Source organism: Urocampus carinirostris, chromosome 2 (assembly GCF_059441175.1).
Source record: "Urocampus carinirostris isolate Australia breed hairy pipefish chromosome 2, RoL_Ucar_1.0, whole genome shotgun sequence".
Classification (NCBI taxonomy): domain Eukaryota; kingdom Metazoa; phylum Chordata; class Actinopteri; order Syngnathiformes; family Syngnathidae; genus Urocampus; species Urocampus carinirostris.
The window spans coordinates 60,335,863-60,342,778 of NC_142350.1; the positions used below are offsets into that span (position 1 = coordinate 60,335,863).

The window sequence follows — 6,916 nt, forward strand, 5'->3', positions numbered from 1 at the left end:
CCGGCGCGTGGAATATTTTGCAACATATATTCGTAATGGTGGGTAGGAACACTACAAGTACTGTGCCTGATTGAAATTAAACAAATTCTCTTTGTGGATACCTTTACAGGAGCTTGTTGCTTATTGCTCAGACCTCTGTTTCATGTTGATGATATCTGTTGTTTGTTGCAACATCGATTGCAGCCTGGTCATCCTGGAAGGGGGTCACCTCATGTGGGGTCCCTTCTCAAGGTTTATTTATTTTCCTCATGCTGAGATTTTTGAGTTTTTCCTTTCCCTCATGTAGGTGTTAGATCAGGGGATGGTGTAAAAATAGCTTGTAGTCTGGAAGCCCTTTGAGACCTCTTGTGATTAAGGCAGGCCGGTAGCCCAGCAAACGCACGTAACGCGCACTGAACGGGTTGATTAACCTGACATGCATGTTTTTGGAATGTGGGAGGAAACCGGAGTGCCCGGTGGAAACCAACGCAAACACGGGGAGAACATGCAAACTCCACACAAGAAGGTTCGATCTCATGACCTCAGAACTGTGCCGCACACGTGCTAACTACTGCGCCGCTGTGCTGCGCCAAAATAAATCAAGGTCGTGAAATAAAAGTGTAAAGTGTTAATAATATGCGCTAATATGGTTAAACCAGGCAGCACGGCGGCGCAGTGGTTAGCGCGTGTGCGGCACAGTTCTAATGTCTTGGGAACCCCCGGTGTGGGTTCAAATCCAGCTACCGGGCTTCCTGTGCGGGGTTTGTATGTTCTCCCCGTGCTTGCGTGGGTTTCCTCCGGGCACTCCGGTTTCCTCCCACATTCCAAAGACATGCATTTCAGGTGGATTGGCTGGTCCAAATTGTCCCTAGGTGTGAATGAGCGAGCGAGTTGTCTGTCTCTGTGTGCCCTGCGATTGGCTGGCAACCAGTTCAGGGTGTCCCCTGCCCACTGCCCGATGATTGCTGGGATGGGCTCCAGCACCCCCGCGACCCTACTGAGGATAAGCGGTGCATTAGATGAGATGAGATAAGATGGTTGAACCATACAAAAGCAGCATAAACCAAATTTCCAGAGAAAAGGAGTGAATCTGCCTTGTGCCCCGGCCTATCTCCGGTCTCAAGGTGCCCCCCTAACCTCCCAGTGGTATGTTTGATTATGCCTCATCGCAATTTGGTGAACACTTGAACATGGCCTCGAAACGGCAATAAGAATCTGGAGCAGAGAAAAGAAAAAAACAAGATGAAGCACATGCGTCTCTTGCCGGTAGTCAATGTAAGAATAAAAATAGAAAGAAAGAAATAAAGAAAGAATAAAACTGCACTAGTGGCAGTTTTTTATAGCTTGCCACTCCTTGCACATTTGATCTCTGCACTATTGTTACTTACAGGGTTATTACTTACAGTGTTATTGTTTACAATATAATGGTACTGTGTACCTGACTTGTTAACCTGACTGCCCATCTTGCACATCTGGTTAGCGTCTCTTCTTGCACTATCGGCACTATGGTAAATAACACAATACAGCTTTATTTATATCTGTACACTGAAGGACACTGAGGGAAACTGTGGGAGTCAGATCCATCGACATTTCGTTCTGTATACACGTGTACTAGAATGACAATAAAGTAGATCTGAATCTGAATCTGAATCTGAAAAAAAACTCATTATTGTACGCACTGTTTTAAAGGGCGCTGTCATGTCCTGCACGGTTGTCATGGCACCCAGCTGGCCCCGCGCCTTGACACCGGCTGAGACGCATTGGACTGATTGCTCTTGGAGTACTTAAGCGCTCCTTTTGTGCCAGATCATTGTTTAACCCTCTTTGAAACCCTGTTCATGCCCATTTGATCTGAGTAATGCCTAGTTTGTAATTTTGATTGCTTTTGAACCTGTTTTGTTTTGTTTTTGGTCCGTTTGTGTGTTGGACTACTTTTCTTTCCTAATTAAAGCTCCGGCGCACTGGCCTATTAAATGCGAGTCTCACGCGACCGCCTTTTATACTAAAACAAGTGTGCGTATTTAAAAAAATAAAAAATAAAAAGCACTGGGAACAAAACTGAGTTTGATTGTGGTATTTATAACAGGTAAAGTAAAACACCAGAATACAGATGCTCCCATACCTCCGAACATTCGAGTTACGAACAACGGTACATACGAAAAAAAATTTCAGGGTGTCCAAAAAATATCCGGACATTGCTGTATGTTAGATTTTGTATTGTGTGCACCTTTTTCCGAGTAGAGGACATTACTGTAGTGCTTCTTTCTGCTTCGGATTCTACTTCCTGGTTCGTGTAAACATAACAACCTGTACTGTATCGGTAGCACGCTTAAGAACCTTGACATTTATATTGTTTAATATCTTGTGCATCCATTCAATACGGTTAGTGTAAAGTGTAAAGAACAGGCGGGACGTTTCTTTTGAGATGAAAGTCGAATAAGAAAGCTTGATGCGGTTGAGAAGATGTCACGGTTGCCATGGCGCCTAATTGGCCCAGCCCGTGTGGCGCCAGCTGCGGCTCATTAACAGATTGGCTTTCTGTCTTTTTAAGCTTGGTGCGCTCTTTCTTACTTTGTCAGTTCGCCAAAGAACCTCTGTCCCGCAAGACGTGGGTTCTGACTCGGTCCTGGTTTGCTGTTGGTATTTCCAGTCCGGTATTGTTCCCGTTTATTTTTGTTTTGTTTAATATCGGTTTCCAGTTTCATTCCCGTCTATTTTTGTCCTGTTAATTATTTTCTCCAGTTTTCGTTTCCGTCTTGTTTGTCCTGTTTGTTTTTGATTTCCTGTTACATTATCTATCCTGTCTGTCTGTCCCGTCTTGTCCGGTATCGACCCCATCTGTCCAATATCAACTCGGGCAATCGGAATCAATCTCGTCGGTCATTGGCTTCCTGTCTTTCCACGCCAGATTGCTGTCTAACGTGCATGACTCCCCATTTCCCGTAAAAATAAAAGGCTTGTGTGAGAACGTCACGCGTTTGGGTCCTGATCCTGTTCTGGTTCTTGACAGAAGATGGTCGCAGCGCTTTTTTTTCCAGTCCACGGAGGAGGACCTGTTCCAAAAGTAAGTTAAACTGAAACGTATTTATCTTTATAATGCATATTATTTTATGAACTGTTTATTTTTTTAGTACAAAACAATACAGGTTACCTATACAAGCCTTAAACATACTTATATAAACCTTAAACATACAACATATAGAACTAAAGCAATTTAAGTGTCAGGACTAGCAGGAAACAGGACCCAATTGCGTTACGTTTCTCGCAAGTTTTATTAAAGGAAAGAGGAAGGGCTGCACCCACGATCAGAAACCTGCATCGAATAACTTTGTGCATCCGGACTCTCCCGAGCGTTCTAAGGTCGTGCCTTTGCATATCATTTTCCAAAGTAAACGCACAGAGAACACAAGAAAAATGGAGAAGTGGTTAGGAATCAAGCCGAAACCTCAACCCCAGAAGAAAGATTCAAAAGAAGCTAACAAAATTGATGACGCTACAAAACGTAAACGTACTTTAAAAGCATCGTGGAAAGAGGAGTTCACGTGGCTTGTAGCAAACATTGCATGAATGAAGATGAGTAAATACAGGTACAGTGGAACCTCGGTTTTCGAACGCCTCTCAGTTCGGACAAATCGGTGTTCGACCAAAAATTTTGAGAAACTCTTGCTTCGCTGTTCGGTCAAAAAATCAGAGTTTGAACGCCGGTACGCTAGGGTGTGTACGGGTGTTTTAGCGCTAATTATGCCTCCAAAGAAGGTCGGTGCAAGCAGGACAGGTGAAAAAAGACAAGTTGTTCGTCCAACTATTGCCTTTAAGAAAGACATAATAGCTAAATATGAAAGAGGTTTACGAATTTCCGATCTTGCTAGTGAATACAGCATGGCTAAATCTACTATCAGTACGATAGTAAAGAATAAGGAGGCTGTGATGCGGCTAAGGAAGTTAGCGCTATAAGCGAGCAACTGCCGCAAGTTTTGGAAGAGGTTGAAAAACTTTTGATGATTTTTCTCTCCCCACCGTCCACCACAAAGGTAAGAAATCCTATTCATAATCCTTTTTTTATTTTTTTACACGTTCATGTTAGCGTAATCTTTCGTACGGAAGATTACGCTAACGCGAACGTACGATTAGCCTGGGTTAGCTTCATGTTTACGTTCTTGCTAAACATTCAAGCTGTTGGAACGGATTAAAACAATTTTACATTACTTTTAATGGAGAAAAACGATTTCGGTGATTGAACAAATCGGAATTTCGAACAGGGTTCTGGAACGGATTATGGTCGAGAACTGAGGTTCCACTCTACATACCGATCGCAGATGAAAAACTGTGATGTCATATACGTGCAATGAATGTTATTAGTAGATTTATAATAAACTTCATTTTAAAGTGTTGTTCTGTTATAATCTGTTTATCAATCCTTAATACTTTTCAACAGTGGGTTTTTTTTTTGCGATTAGGCGTCTTATTGTGTTTCAAGTTGTGAAAAATGGGACAGGCAACTTAATGGCCGGGCGGGCAACTTTTCAGTCCGCTAACTTTTTGTCAAGAGTTTCAGACACTGGCTATACAAATGCACATCACTTGACTTGACCTTTTATTGAAGTAACCAGTAACTACTGTTTTTCAGTAAACCATGTTGAAATGTATGGCTGTGCAGTTTTGTTTAAAAAAAAAGCCAACTCAACCAAGCTTGAAAAAAAGGTGTGGCAGTTACACTTCCTTTTAGTCATCACCCATGCAGAACAAACTCAAATATATAACAAAGTGATCTTGATAAGGAGGGGAGGAAAAACTACACGATCTGACCTCCGTTTCTCGGGTCGCATGCACCAAAACTGCGGAACTGAGACGGCTTGGAGGTTTAATACCAGGGGGTCTTGAGGGGGTCTTGGAGTACCCCAAACGAGTACATACAATGCACACAATGAGCAAAGGCAGGACTCAGAGTGACACCGGCCTCATAAATAAGTCACCCCGACATGGATTAGGTTTCCCTGAACGTGTAAAGAAACAGGGCTTCGTTTACCAGCCAGGAGAACATGATCCGCAAAATGCGCAACAAAAAAAGGGGGATGCATCATTTACAATCTCGTGTTAAAGCAAGATAAAACATTGAAAAAAATGGAGAAACCCACCCCGACAGTATAAAAGTAGTAAAAGGGGCGCACTCACCGTCGAGCTTTGCAGAGGGAGGGAAGAAAAGACAATAAGCGCAGCAGCTCCTTTTTCCTCTGAGCTAGATGAAGCTGCAACGCATATCTTTTCCGTGATTTAACTTCTGGTTGAAGCGGCCAACTTTTTTTTTTCTTTCTTTTTTTTTTCCACTGTCACAGGGCGTGGAAGAAGGAATGCGGACGGGGGCGCTCGGCGCTTGCCTCGCTCCAGAAAACCTCCACATTCTCAATCATCCCGGGCCCGTGGAACCAAATTCCAACAACGCTACACAATGTCTCCTATTCTTTTCAATGTTTTCTCTTCATTTTCGACTTTTTCTTAAATATCTGACACGTTGTAGCAAATGTGTGCGTGTGTGTATTCTTGCAGATGCAAAAAAAGTGCCACACCCTGGAACTTGAGCAAAGAATGGAAGGATCTTGCACGTTAGGGAGGACAAGTTTGACACAGAAAACCAAAATAAATACCATAAAGAATGTGTTAAACATGCTAAAACGTACACAAACACACATTATTTCCCCCCCCCCCCGGCCCCCCGACCTAAAAGGAATCAGGTTTCAAATTAAGAGGAATGCTGTGCTGTATAAAACAGATCTTAAAGAGACAGTGTGTATGATCAGGGTTGGGTTGGGTTACTTTAACTGGATTACTTTCAATGACTTTTGGATTACTCCAATATCAAATATGCTTATAAAAGACAAAATGAAATGAAATGATCTGAAATGATCTGCATTTATATAGCACTTTATCAAGTCAAGACTTCCCAAAGCGCTTTAAACGGCCGTGATCTGTGCAGCCATGTAAGGCGCTAACCTGCTTATTGGGGGTAATTGGGGGTTCAATGTCTTACCCAAGGACACTTCGACATGTAACACGGACAAGCCGGGATTCGAACTGGGATCCCTTAATCGTAAAACGATCGCTCTACCTCCTGAGCTACTGCTGCCCCCAAAAAGAAACTAAATATGAATAAAATGATGACTCACAACACGTGGGAAGCTTTCTCTCCTGGCTTTGATCTCTTTGATCTCCGGCAAAACTAACATAAAACGCGACAGAAACAAAATGAAAATCAATCCAAACAGCTTGCCAACATCATTTTTGCCGTTCCATGTGTATGATTTAGCACCTTCTTGTGATTAGCTGTCAACCAGAGGCCCCGCAACCACTAGGGGGCCCCCAAGAGTGGTTAACATACTTCTACAGAAATACAACAAAAGTACTACACAATAACGAAAAAACTAAATATAAAATATAGTGCTTCAAAACAGGGACCACATATATTTGCTTTCATTCTGAAAATAAAAAAATGTATAGAATTACTACAAAAATACTACTACATTCATACTATATTACAAAATACTACTAGGGAATTATTTACTCCAAATATAGTACAAAAAAGACAACGACAGTAATATTACAAAAATACTGAAGAAATATGACAAAAAATACTACTAAGGACATATTACAAAAAGTGCAAAAATTCGACTAAAATAGTTCTTTGAATATACATCAATTATATTTCTACTGAATTACTAAAATAAATACCAAGACATAATACTATATATAATATAAAAGACTACTAGAGAAATATTACTACAAAAATACTACTCTAAGAGGTTTACAACAGAAATACTCCAAATTACACCTATAGCGATACTACAAAAAATATCCCATGAAAAATAAAACTATAGAAACACTGTACTACAACAATAGTACAGAAATGCTACAGATATGCAACCATCGTTTTTTTTTACATGAA

General features: G+C 41.4%; 1 protein-coding gene across 1 annotated transcript in view; it reads right to left on the bottom strand.

The window, feature by feature from the left end:
- Window positions 1-5,424, bottom strand: part of LOC148372793 (protein S100-A13) — a 34,944-nt gene extending 29,520 nt beyond the window's left edge. The window contains exon 1 of the mRNA XM_088328112.1: window positions 5,152-5,424. The gene's annotated coding sequence lies outside the window, so the exon portion shown is untranslated. The remainder of the gene's footprint in view (window positions 1-5,151) is intronic.
- Window positions 5,425-6,916: the final 1,492 nt, after the last annotated feature.